The sequence below is a fragment of the Clarias gariepinus genome, chromosome 16 (assembly GCF_024256425.1).
Source record: "Clarias gariepinus isolate MV-2021 ecotype Netherlands chromosome 16, CGAR_prim_01v2, whole genome shotgun sequence".
Taxonomy (NCBI): domain Eukaryota; kingdom Metazoa; phylum Chordata; class Actinopteri; order Siluriformes; family Clariidae; genus Clarias; species Clarias gariepinus.
This window is the reverse complement of record NC_071115.1, coordinates 22180711-22195423: the sequence shown is the minus strand read 5'-3', so window position 1 is coordinate 22195423 and position 14713 is coordinate 22180711. Positions and strand designations below refer to the sequence as shown.

Genomic DNA, 14713 nt, shown 5'->3' with positions numbered 1-14713 from the left:
CAAACAGGTTTTATGCTGCAGGTTTTATGCTCTTTCTGATGCAGGACAATATGTCCAGGGTTGGGATCGGCACTGTTTGGTCACAGGGTGGGAATTGAACCTGGGCCCTCTGCATGACCAGTAAGAAATCTACCACTGAGCCACCATCGCCCTTACTTACTATACTGTATGTTATGATTTATGCAAATTATAATGCAGCTGCATTAGATGCATGTTTAACACTACACTAAGTGCATCATACATTCCCATAATGCACAATGTCAATTTTGTGCATTTTTTCCCACCCCTGAGTAATAATATTTACAAAGTTTATTTACATCTACATGTTTAAATAAATATTTTAGTATGGAACACAACTTAAAAGATGAGACCATACATGTTTCCTAGCGATTAAAACCACCATTATTTCCTCATTCCTATTTAATAAACACAAATAAAAAAAATATCTTAAGTTATATTGTACAACAGTTAGTTCTAACCAAGAAATCTAACTGGACAAGAGGCTTCCCAGAGTGGTGATAAGAGGCAGTAACAGCACTGGGATGTTTAACTATATGGTATCACTCTGTGTCCCGGGTGTTCTACAGTATAATCATTAACTGCACTAACTGTAGCTCGCAGTATGGATGAAAGTAGGTTAGTATGGTCTGCCATACTGAGGAGAACCAACATTCAAAAACAGTCACAGCACTTTTAGCAAGACATTACAGTATATCATTTAAATCAACACTTTCCACTTAATTATATCCACCAATTTACATTTTGTAAAGCTGCTTTGTGACAATGTTCATTGTTAAAAGCTATAAACTGCTACTGTATATGACCAGTGGTCCTACCTTTGTCGTAGAAATAGGAATAAATACAATGGTCACTATTGGCCTCTATGGCCCCTAGTTGGAACAAAAAAGGTTCCTAAATGGATGGATGGGATCACCTTTAATTGAGGTTAGTGGGTGGGTGACGATTATGCAGTTTCAATGGGTTTAAATCAGCTAAGCAACATGGGAGCTTTCTAAGGGGAATACGCATATTTCTGTATGTTATAACCAAATGGGCACCTTGAATCACCCTGTGAAACATTAAATAATAATAATCAGATAATCAGTCCTGCTTATTTCTAATCATATCTCTTCACATATCTCTAAGTTCAAAAAGAAAGAAAATCTAAGGTCATTGGGAACACTGTACAGTAAGAAAGCCACAATGTACACTAACAAATGCCATAAAGTCCGGGCAAACACAATGCTCTGTTTCACTGACTCTTATGTACAATGAAAACATGGTTCCACAAACCTAATGCTTAAGTAAAGAAGCACTTTAAAACACGTTTTAAGTTTTAATAAAATATTGATGTTGAAGGAGCATATAATGTAAGTATAGGGTATTCCTTGGATATTTTTCTTCCAGCATACAGCATGAAATGGAAACTAGTTATCAATCATTGTTATTGTCCTAAAGGCTCTTGAACTCTTTGACATGCAGAAGAACAAGAAAGGAACTAGCAGATAGGAGCAAATCCACAAATGATTTCCCTTCCATCCTGAGGTGAGAATGACGATTTTCCTTAGTGACTTTTAAAAAAGTATACTGACCCCATATCCTGTTCTCCAGACTGTAGAACATTTTCCTGTACTGTATAATGATATGACATAAGTTCCTAAGCTTTAGAAAGTACAGTATTAATAAACATAAAAAATCTTTAGCCTGCTTATTGCAGATGCACACAAAATTACCACTTTATGCCTTAAACATTAGGACCCCAAGTTCATTATTAGCAATATGGAGTTATATAAAGACTTTAGTAATAGGAACATTTTGATATAAAGGCATACATCGTAGATTATGACCAGCACCAAATCTTAGTAGCTATGGTTAAATGGACAATATATTGTTCTGATTAGTGATTCCAACTCAACAGTTTTTTTGGACGCCTAACAGAGTTCACGTGCTCACGAAGTTTAATATTATATGTTATGACCAAAATATGGAAATATCACAGAGGAAGGAAAAGAAGTAGTATTTTTCTCCAACATTGGGGTTACATTAGGTTATCCTTCTTTTACAATAATCCTGCCTTCTGTATTATGATTCAGTCTCATCTATGATTGGTTAGATGTTTTACTACTGTACATATAAAATGGTCAAAGATCCAGTGGATGGAAGAAAAGACATCTGTGAAAGACAGTGATGGGAAAGTTGTTCTCATGGAGTTTAGGAATTAAGGTAAAATCATTACATTATCTAATGGTAACCCCAAGTGAGGCAAACGTGCAATAAGAATATCTTTATTCCGTCAAGATAGAAATGACCGTATCATGTGTTAACATGACTAATATTTATGAGATTATCAAGGCCTTACACTGTGCCTCTCAGAGTGTTCCATTTGAGGTGTTTACATGATCTATTTTATTCCAACTAGACTATTATTCTGACTATTAGTGGAATGTTATGATTCATGTAAACACAGCAAGTGAAATACCTTGAAATACCTACCAAAGCTCACTCACTTACTCACGTACAGTACTCATCGTCTATAATGCTTTATCCTTTACAGGGCTTGGAGCCTATCCCAGGAGAACTAGGGCACGAGGCAGGGTACACCCTGGACAGGGTGCCAATCCATCACAGGGCACTCACACATTTACACACAACAGGCACAAAATGGGAGCACCATTTAGCCTAATCTGAATGTTTTTGGACTGTGAGAGGAAAATAGAGTACCCGGACAAAACCAACCAAACACAGGGAGAACATGCAAACTCCATGCACATGGAGTCATTAATTGAACCTTGCTGGGAATTAAGCCCGGAACCTGGAGGTGCAAGCAGTTATAAAATTATAAATAAATAAATTTTAAATATTTTATTACAATTTTGACAAAAAAAAATTTGTGGGTTCTGTGAGTGACAAAAAAGAAGAACTTTAGCAAAACAGTGTTGTACACATATGATCTGAGCTGAAGCTACTGTAGGACTGTTAAATATTAGATCCCTCGCATCTAAAGATTTTATAGTTAATGAAATTATCACGGATCAGGAATTTAATATACTCTGTTTAACAGAAACCTGGATTAAACAGGATGAGTATGTACAGTAGCTCTAAATGAAGCTAGTCCTCCTGGATACAGCTACATACACCAGCCTCGGTTAACTGGTAGAGTAGGAGGCGCCGCAGTTATTCACAATGATAATTTGACTATTATACAAAAACACGAACACAAATTTAATTCATTTGAAGTTCTCTATAGTAACATAACAAGTGTAGCTACAAATATTAAGTCAGCTCAGTCGATTCCACTAATTGTCATTTACAGACCTCCAGGGCCGTACTGTGAATTTCTTAGTGAATTTGCAGATTTCCTCTCAAACCTAGTCGTTTCTGTAGACAAGGCGTTAATTGCTGGAGATTTTAATATTCATTTTGAGAATCCACAAGACCCTGTGCGTAGCGCATTTATGTCCATACTGGACTCAGTGGAAGTAAATTAGTGTGTAGTAGGACCCACTCATAAAGCAGGTCACACTTTAGATTTAATAATATTCTTCGGATTAAGTATAAGAAATTTATTTACAAGTCCATTGTCTGAAGATATATCAGATCACTATCTTGTCTCAATTTAAGTGTGTCACAGTAATAACGTACGCACAGCGCCGCGCTACTGTACTAAACGTACATTCACATCAACTACCACAGTTTTATCAGTAATCCCCCAGAACTACCAACTTGGATTAGATCACCGCCTGACCCCACAGAACTCGATCAGGCGACGGAATATTTAGAGTCGACGTTCCGTTATACCTTAGATAATGTAGCTCCAGTTAAAAGAAAAATGATTAGAGATAAGAAATTCGCTCCCTGGTATAACGATCATACACGCTCTTTAAAACAGACCAATGGCGTCAAACTAAATTGTTAGTATTTCAAATAGCATGGAAGGAGAGCATCCTGAACTATAGAAAAGCTCTTATTGTAGCTAGATCAACGTATCTCTTCACTCTTACAGAAAATAACAAAAATAATCCTAGATTTTTATTTAATACCGTAGCTAAATTAACCAGAAATAAGACCACTGAAGAAATCTCCACAACAACATTGTGTTATAGTGAGGACTTCATGAACTTTTTTAATAATAAAATTGTAAATATTATCATAAAAATGAGGCTTTGAAACCAAACATTTTCTTAAACAGATAGTACCAGCAATAACAGAACCCCTGTTGAGAATAGTTAATTCTTCACTCAGCATTGGGTATGATTCAAAATCTTTTAAATTAGCAGTTATTAAACCGATTATTAAGAAACCTGACCTTGACCCCTGTTAGCTGTCCAATATCAAACCTCCCCTTTATCTCTAAGATTCTGGAAAAGATAGTAGCGGACCAGCTATGCTCATATCTACATATAAATGGCATATATGAACTGTATCAGTCAGGATTTAGGCCTCATCACAGCACAGAGACAGCACTCGTTAAAGTAGTAAATGACCTAGTAGTATTGGCCTCTGATCAAGGTTGTGTAACCATGCTTGTATTACTCAGCCTCAGTGCAGCTTTTGACATCATTGATCATAGTATTCTTCTTCACAGATTAGAAAATGTAGTAGGAATTAAGGGTACAGCCCTCTCCTGGCCCAGATCCTATTTGACCGATCGGTATCAGTATGTAGACTTGGTGATTATTCTGAATGTTCTCTAGTGGAATTTGGTGTTCCACAGGGTTCAGTTTTAGGCCCACTGTTTTTTTCCCTTTACATGCTTCCTCTGGGCAACATAAACCGTAAGCATGGTATTAGTTTTTTACTGTTATGCTGACGACACACAGTTATATGTCTCAGCAAAACCTGAAGAGATAAACCAGCTTACTAAAGTTGAGCAATGTGGTAATGTATGCAGGACATAAGAAATTGGATGCTAATTAACTTCCTTTTGCTTAATCCTGATAAGACAGAAGGTCTAGTCATAGGACTTCATACAGCTAGAAGTAAGATTCTAGATCACTCTGTAACTTTAGATGGCCTTTCTGTTCCATCAAGTGCAACAGTAAAAGACCTTGGTGTGATGATAGATTCCAGCCTTTTATTTGAAGCTCATGTAGATGATATTACCAGCATAGCATTCTTTCACCTCAGAAATATTGCCAAGATAAGAAATATATTGTCGCTAAACGATGCAGAAAAACTAGTTCATGCTTTTATCACCTCTAGGTTGAACTATTGTAATGCCCTACTGTTTGGTTGTTCAACTAGGTGCATAAACAAGCTTCAGCTAGTCCAGAATGCAGCAGTGAGAGTTCTCACTAGAACCGGAAGATATGAGCACATCACCTCTATCTTATCTTACTTCATTGGCTCCTTGTGAAATTTCACATTGATAAAATACTACTTTTGACATATAAAGCATTAAATGGTCTCGCACCACAGTATCTGAGTGAACTGCTAGTGTCTTACGATCTGCTGCCCCTACTTCAATCAAAGGATGCAGGCTGCTTGTCAGTACTGCGTATTATGAAAACTACAGCTGGGGGCGGAGCTTTTTTTTACAAAGCCCCAAAATTATGGAATAGTCCTCCAAATAGTGTTCGGGACTCAGACACAGTCTCAGTGTTTAAGTCCAGGCAGATCTGGGGGACTCATGGACGTAGAGTATTATGATGAACTGGTATGTTTAGATGCTGTCTTCCTCACTCTCATTGATCTCTCAGGTTTGTTGACGGTGAAGTGATTGGTTGCTTTACATCTCAGGAAGCCCTCATGTCTGTGTTTCTTTCTGGCTCTCCCTTTTAGTTATGCTGTCATAGTTAGTCCTGCCAGAGTCTCTGCTTGCACTCTACAGTAAATATACATTTACATTATACATTATATGACTGTGACCAGACCTACTGTAACTGTTATCTCTTCTCTTCTCTTCTGCTCTCTCTCTCCTGCTCTTTCTCTTCCCTGTCTCCCCCTCTCTCTCCTTCCCTCTCTCTGTCGAGCTACACATGTCGTTCCTGAGCTGCCAGTGATCCAGACTCCCTCCGGACCTGTTTGACCCATCCTGGTGCACCGCTTCTGGTTGGAGATCTCGTCACATGGATGCCCCGTGTGTCTCTCTGGGATGCGTCTGGTGTCTGGGGATGATTCTCTCTACCTAGAAGATGGTTCTGGCCTCGACTGGTGTTGGCAGCTGTTTCTCTGAGGACTTGACCGTTTGATAGTTCAGGACTGGAACTTTATACAAGTCTACCTGAGTTTTCAATAACTAACTGGACTCCATATTACCATCAATTAACATCAACTGTTATGCTTAACTGCCTGCCAACTAACACACTGTATAAATGCAGATCAATTCCTGCTCTCTGTTTCACCCAGATGAGGATGGGTTCCCTGTTGAGTCTGGTTCCTCTCAAGGTTTCTTCCTACTACCATCTCAGGGAGTTTTTCCTTGCCACTGTCGCCCTCGGCTTGCTCACCAGGGACAAACTGATCATTTTGATTCACACATTCAAATTCCATACAAACTTAAATAATTCTTTTGATTGTGTAAAGCTGCTTTGGGACAATGCCAATTGTTAAAAGCACTATACAAATAAAATTGAATTGATTTGAATTGAACATATAAATAATGAGATTTAAGTCTGAGAAACACCTGTTCTAACTAAAAGTAGCTCACAGTCTGGTTCCTGTCACTTCTCACTTCTCAGTAATAATAGGAAGTGGGCAGAATGACAGGTCTGGGGACATCCCCTGCGAACAGCACTGTACACCGTGGGATAAAAATCAGTCCAAAACAAACACCTGCAGAATGAGCTGAGAGCAGAATGAGTTGGCAGATGGGCAGTTGGTCTGGATTGGAAAAGCTAAGACCCTGGGATTTACTGTCCACCACCGTTCACATACTGTATACAGTAGCTAAGGATTTCCCAGAAATCACCAACACCATGTAGAAAATGGCTAAATGTACTGTAACAGATATTAATATTCCCATTCATTTTTAATACTGCTTCTTTCCATAATATAATTTTCTGCACGGGATAAATAAATCAATGGAAAGGATGAACAGTTTTAAAGTTTTAAACACAACAAACAGAAGATCTCTGAACTAAAATAAATCTTTTCTCTGCTTTCAATTAAGGACACATAGCTTTTTCCCTTCTCTTTTGTTTCTGAAAAGCTAGAAGTATGCACTAAAATTGATGCCAGTAACCCAAGAACCACAGAAATGAGCTGGAATGTTAAAGCAAAGTTGAAATCATTTGTTTGTTGTATGCAGAATAGGCAGCGGTATTAATTTCACATATAAAAGCAGGAATGAACATCTTAGCATTTTGCAATTATCTATGGAAAAGGACCTCAAGCAATGTCAATTTAAAAGTTACCCGCTGAAATGCAAAAACAACTCAATCTGAAAATAAGAAAATGAACGAATGCTTGCAACCAGAATCACCTGATAAAGATTGCAATTAGACCGTTATCTCGACAGAGACAGTATTAGATAAAAGAGTAGTGGAAATGCCGACTGCATTAACGCCTATTAAAAGCAGCAATATTCTTAACAATGGCCATTTTCCAAGATGCATTTTTAAAAATGTTATTTCCACAGAGAGCATGTTGTGGGACTCTGGGGTTTAATTCAGAGTCTTAACACTCGCATTCCAGTGTCACAACCAGGTTGTCTTTAAGAAAATAGAGAAACCATCATTTTAAGCTGCAGCTATATATCTTACACAAAAAGCTTGTTTTCGTCCTTGCTTATCCTTGTCTTGGGATATAACTTTAAAGGTTCTTAGAGAGTACAGGCGGAGGGGTTGGCCTGCAGCTTTATAAAGAGCTACAAACCCAAGAGAAGCCAAAATCCATTTTATGTCCAGCTGACCCTTAAGGCTTAATGCGGAATGTTTTAATTTCATTCAATTTGTATAGGACCTCGTTTTACAACAGATATATCCACAAAACAGCTTTACAGAAATCGTACATTTAACCTTAAGCAAGTCTGAAGAAAAAAAAATCTCCTTGAGCAGAGATGAGAAAGAAATCCTGAGCGAACCAGTCATCTTTAGAGTGACACCACATAGTAAGATTATAAATTATTACTGTACTGACACTATAAGGGTGTCACAGACCTCATCATGATGTAACACATCACTATTCTTTCTTGCTACTTCTTTGGTCCTGTTTTGTGTTTTTAGATAGATTTTGTTTTTAGGTATTTAGGTATTCCATTTAAGGATGTTGTGAATGAGGGGACTTTCACACTAGGGATACACAGATCTATATACATTTGAATTACTTTTACATGTGCTGTATCAAAGACACTTAATAGAGAGGTGTACTCGGGTATGGAACATAATTACTAATGTAAAAGCTACAGTAGGAGGAGGAAAAGGGAAGCAATTGTACAGTACATGTGTAACAGCAGCCTGGAAGTCCTGGTAAAAGGACAGCTGGTATTTGGCAGCTTTATGAATACAACAGCAGTTTTTAGGTCAGTATCCAGATGAGATTATCCACTTAAACTAATTTCTAAATATTCTGTGCTATTTTTTGAAAACAATTTGTCCAGAAACTAATTAGCATAGTTTGATAAAAGAAAAAAAAAACCTCTACTGAACCAATGGCATAAATGAATTAAAAATGATTTCTAATGTTCATCCAATGCTCTTGGTTAATGACACTGTGGAGCTGTTATACCGCGAGAAACTTGTATTTCAAAATGTATTCTTGATTAACTTTCTTTTGGCTGCTCCCATTAAGGGGTCGCCACAGCGAAGCATCCGATCCACTCTACTTGACACGGGTTTTTACGTCAGATGCCCTTCCTGTTGCACTCCTCCAGGTTTTCTACCCAGGCTTAGAACCGGCCCTGTATGCATGGGCTGGGTAGTATGGGGTGTGGCAACCACCAGGTTAGGGTGGGGCTTGAACCCGGATCCTTAGATCCTCAAATCAACAATCTCAGCCACCCAATTACAGTTTGCTCTCTTGACTTTGGAGACACAGGATTATTTCTGCTTATGTAAAACTTTAAACTTCCTCCACAGTCAGCCAATTAACATGTAACTTATTATGGCTTGCAGCAAAGGCAAATCACATTGAACTTTTAAAATAACAGTATAACATCTTTTGCAATTTCTTATGAAGAATAATGGTGGTTTTTAATATAAACAAATAAATGAATGAATGTGATTAAGGCAGCGAGAAAAAAAGTGATGCCAAGAGTTTATAATCAGCATTTATACTAAAGCGATGTCAAGATGTTTGTCACCTGTAGCAGCCTTCATAAAAAAAAGCTAATTTCAACATTTTTGATTCTTAACTTTGAATTAGCTATTGTAACTAATTAAAGTAGCATCTTATTAAAGTAATTTTAAAAATCCAATTTATACTGAAAACAGTAGAATTCGAACAACCAGAATAACAAATGATGATGAGTGCCCTCTTTCTTCTCTCCCTTAAACATAATACAAAGAAAATACAGACTGTCAAGTTACAGAAAGAGATGAAGGATTCTCATGTCCTGAAGACTGTTTAAAAAATTGTTAGCTAAAAAGTGCTGGCCCCAATGTACTGTACTCCTTCCATAAATGGTTAATGTTTCCTTACTGAAAGCTTCGGGTTATTCGAGCTAAACAATGTCACATTTTAATCTCTTTATTTATAGACTTAGATTATGTGGATGCCCTCCACATTAATCCATGTAAAGGAACTGTTACTATAGGAATCACAACATACTAAAACATGCGCACTGAGCCAAGGCTGTGGAGGTGTGAGGCGGCAGTGCCACCTTCTCCATCACTGTGGCATCTATTAGGCTACTTCTGTTTAAAAAATATTTTATTAATCTAAATACATAGAGTTTTCTACATAGAATACATAGAGATTAATATATAGTTTATAAAACAAAACCAGAGAAATGCTTTAAAATATGTGAAAATATACAGTACTGTGCAAAAGTGTTAAGCTACCCCCCAATTCTTCATATTTTGCTTCCAAAGATCTGGACTTTCTTGTATTTTTAATGTGTCTTGATGAATAGGCTCTCATATTTGGCAAGTTCTTGTCTCTCATTTTTAGTCCAATCCAGTTTAAGAGAAATGTTTTTTGTTTGTTAAGCCACACAGTGACCCAGGAATCATTTAAACATAAAAATGAGAAAAAAGGTGCAGATGATCATTCCAGTGATTACTATACTGGTGATGCTGCGCGATGCTGAGTACTGTAAATGGAAAAGATGAGAAGGGAAATGATAAGCACAGGGAGAACATACACATTATAGACCCCAGGCGGGGATTGAACCTTCAACCCTGCAGGTGCGAGGAAATAGTGCAAGTCATTAGATATTAATTCTTTTTTGCATTTAAACTTGGTCAAACTTCATTAGAGTGCTGCATGTTCATGCCACCTTTTTTCAATCTTCCAATCCTTAAAGCAATACTCCTTAAACAAACATCTGCAAGAAAATCATTTCCTCGACATCACAGGGGTGAATTAGAGTCTTGAGCCATCCTCATTTCTTTATACTAAATTGCATTTATTTAAATTGGTCACTGTGCAGGGGTAAAGTTATATCATACAGATGGGGGTAATTATGGACTTTGTCGCACAGCTTCTCCTTTCATCATTTTTGACATGCCTGCTGACTATACTGCTCCTACTGTTTACATGTATATCGCATCTTGTGGGCATGTCACGTTAATATTTGAGAACATGACCAGGTTACGCATCAAAGCACTGCGGACCGTGAGGCAGCCATGACGCTTGCCTGTGTGCGTAGTTAAAAGCAAGTATATTTCTGTCCTTTGGGGTCATTGGAACACTTAGTTTTGTCCAGTTGATGATTTGAGGTTATGCTTAAAATCCTGCGGTACTCCTCCTCTTTCATTATTCCATCCACTTTGTGTAATGCTCAGATTCCAAAGCATAATGCTGCTACCCACCATGCTTAACAGCTGGTGCAGTGTTCTTGGGGTTGAAAGCCTGACCTTTATTCTTCCAAACATACCTCTTTTTCCAGACAGCTTTGTCTTTGTCCATGTAGTCAGCTGTAAAGTTAATCGAGTTTGAAGGTATGAATTTTTAAATAGCAGCCTTTCAGTTCATAGTGATGTAAAACTCACTTCATTGTAGACAGTGACACCGTCCAGCTGCTTTCAGTCCATGGCAGGTCTAAGTTCCTGGGTTGTTCCTGACTATCTGAAACAATTTCCTCTCAGCTGAGGGTAATTGTTTGGGTCTTCTTCCAGACCATGGCAAAGTGGCTACACCTCTTACAACTTACAATTGCTTCAGCTGATTTTGGAATCTGTAGTTGCTTAGACATCGCTTCAAATAACATTACTGATTTGTGCGAATCTACCATCCTCTTTCCCAGTTCCAGCACTGAGCTCCTTGGCTGTGGTGATTATTATCATGGTGAATGCATGTAAACGTTTTGGTATTTTTTTGATAAATGAATTTAAAAGGTTAACTAACAAATACAAATAAATTAATTGTGAAATAAATGGTGCAACATGTGCAATTTACATTTACATTTACATTTGGGCATTTGGCAGACGCTCTTATCCAGAGCGACTTACATTTTTATCTCATTATACATCTGAGCAGTTGAGGGTTAAGGGCCTTGCTCAAGGGCCCAACAGTGGCAACTTGGTGGTTGCGGGGTTTGAACCTGGGAACTTCCGAACCGTAGTCCAATGCCTTAACCACTGAGCTACCCCAGGCCCCATACATGTGCAATGACATGTATGTGTATGAAGGTCATTTAAAACAGTAATGTCAGCAGTAGCATAGCCTACTGTATGTTGCATACAGTATGTTGGATTTGAACGTTAAATTATAAAGCAAAAATGTGATAATGTGACAAATAACACTTGTCACAACCAAGGATGCACCAATTTACGGTCTTGTTAACTGGCACCAATGTTAACAGGCATAAATGTGGTGAGACTGGGACAACAGTAGCTTACCCATTTGCAGCTTTAGGAACGGTCCCATAGCTGATACTATAAGCTGGTTCCACCCACAACAACTATCTTTCAACATTCTAGCATGGCATGGTGTATGGAGTGAGGAAAAGCTAGAAGCCTGTACTTATTAATAGCCCCAGAATAGCTGATTAGCTTATCGTGCCAAACTCAATACATAGGGATTTCCACACTATACCTTTTTTTCCTGACACACAAGTCCAGGATCCATAACACTACTGTATATTCCGTCTGTCATACATGACTGTAATATAGAACACCATAATCACCCCATACAAGGTTAGTGGAAAATGTTCATAAGTGCAGTGTTCATAGCACTTTTCTTCTGTGCTATATACAAAAACAGGAGTACTACCATATGCTGTTATTTGGCATTACCATATATCCACATTAATAAACTTATGATTGTTACAACATATACACAAGAACTTATTCTGTATAAAATACACAAGAGCTGTAACCAAACCAAAAAAAACATCAGTATCAGCTATTTTAAATTCAAAGATTTGTATCGGTATTGTTTCAGAATTACTGATTTACAAATAAAACCCCACCACACCCTGCATTCTGTCATAGTGGACACAACTCAATGGAAATTCATGACCTCAAGTTTGACCTTTACATTTTCCATCACACAGAAGTATAGCTGTAGTCCAGATACATGACCTGGTTGAGATTTGATTATCTTATTATTATCAGTGTTTGTATTCTTTAACTTGTCCAATTGTACCAGGGTACTCAGTAATAATAGGCATTTATACAGTACAGTAAATTAAATGTTTTAATAATAAAAAAGGGAACAGACTACAGCTTGCTACAGTATTTTAATTGCTAAAGGTTGCCATTTGAAACCTGTTAAATCCTATCAAAATCAGGAGGGATAAAAAAAAAAATCCAAGAATTGAAGGTTGACAGTGCAACGATAAGTAGAGTCGATGTTCACACTGAATTAGGGAGTGGACCTGCAGTGAAGCCAAAACCACACTTCCTATCACATTACCACAGAACAGTTCACATCACCACATGAACATGCTAGTAAGAATAACATAATCTCTTGTACAGTGTAATATGTGACTGATGACAGAAAGTATCAGAAGGAGATACAGTACTGTACTTAAACAACAAAAGGGTCTGATTCGGAAGTGTGTCAGGCCTGGAAATAGTCAAACATGTGGATTGTAACATCAGAGCAAAGGCTGTGACATTAGGCAGCTGCTCCATAGTTTATCATTCCATGGAATGTTGCCTATCATTTAGACTCCCCCAAGACTAAAGTGTAAAGTGTTACCTGCTTGAACAATGGTAACGGATAGAGACAAGGACACATCTGGATGTAAAAGTTTACATGCTGGGCAGGAGATCTGGTACAGTGCATGTGATGAAGGTCCTTCACAGAATGCTGCGACAAAACTCACACTTAGGTTTAAAAATACATGGCTGCTGATCAAAGCGAAAGACTGTCAAAAACTTTTTAACATGCACACACACACACACACACACACAGAGGAGGTGGTAAAGAAAGGTAAAATTACAAAGAATGCCAGGATGAGGAACTGCTGCCAGCAATGTAACCTGCGCACAGTAATTACAAGGCCAGGAGTAAAGGTGCAGACAGAGAGCTGGAGGTAGGTGGGTAAAAAAAAACAGAGCAGTGGAATCCAACACACCCCCCTCTGTCTCACACACACATACACAGTTAGGCATCCCAACCAACCTCCCCCCCTCCTTCTTTTAGTTACAGCAAAAGCCTACAACTACTCAAACAGAAAAACAGATCTCATCTTATTGGATTTGAGAACGACCTTAGTTATTGCCAACACACACGAGTTTACACGTTCTTCACACTAACTGTTCCTCTATTCCGCAGAGGACCGGGATTTGTAATGCAGCAGTTCAGGCAATGGAGCAGCATGAAGCAAGAGCAGGAGAGAGAAAGAACATGGAAGCTGGAGGGGGAAAATGTACAAGAGACTGCAAACTCACCCTTCTGCTCAGGCTCTGTCCTCCAGTGTGAAACAGTCAGAGGCACTCAGCCTAGCACAGGCTCCGCCCACTAGCCAGCTTATGTGGGCTGTTCTCTCTCATACACACGAGTACTCGCGCACACACACACACACACACACACCACTCCCCTCTCCACTTCCACAGGATAAGGGGGGAAAAAAAAAACTAGGATAGAGAGGAAGATACTGTAGAAGTGCTTATGTAAACACAGAGTGTGTCCAAGTTAAAGTTGAAAGCAAACAGTCAGATCTTAAAGATTTCCTAAAATCACAAAAGGTATCCACACGAAATAAAAACTCAACCCACACATTTGGGATGCAACGAATAAAAGTGACCAGGACCAGAACTCGAAACATGGGCCGGACAAATAATGACAGACCCTAAAACCTAAAATAAGTGCTGAATAATAATAATAATAATAATAATAATAATAATAATGAGAAGAAGAAGAAGAATTCAGATCATTATTTTGTCCTCTTATTTGGTCACTTGCCAATTCCACACCGAACAGCTATGTACAGTACCGTAGGGCTCCATTTTCACATGACAACTATTAACTCCAGAGGATGAAGGCAAACACATGCTTCCTTTGAGATACATCAATCTTACCAAGTGCATTTTTTCCAAACTGCTGATTCTACTGCATCACTGGGCAATGAAACACAATTGCAAGAAAGCATTATCTCTTCCTTTTTTATGAAGCATTTGCTTTCTCTGTCTGAGTATAATGTTAAATAAAGCTATAGTAC

General features: G+C 38.2%; 1 protein-coding gene across 4 annotated transcripts in view; it reads right to left on the bottom strand.

Annotated features, from left to right (window-relative positions):
• The window catches only part of septin9a (septin 9a), a 100581-nt gene that overhangs the window by 22518 nt on the left and 63350 nt on the right, over window positions 1–14713 (bottom strand). The window contains exon 1 of one of the 4 annotated variants that reach the window (XM_053514389.1): window positions 13944–14033. The exons of the other annotated variants lie outside the window; for them this stretch is intronic. The gene's annotated coding sequence lies outside the window, so the exon portion shown is untranslated. Of the gene's footprint in view, window positions 1–13943; window positions 14034–14713 lie in introns of those variants that run through there. 4 annotated transcript variants of the gene reach the window in all.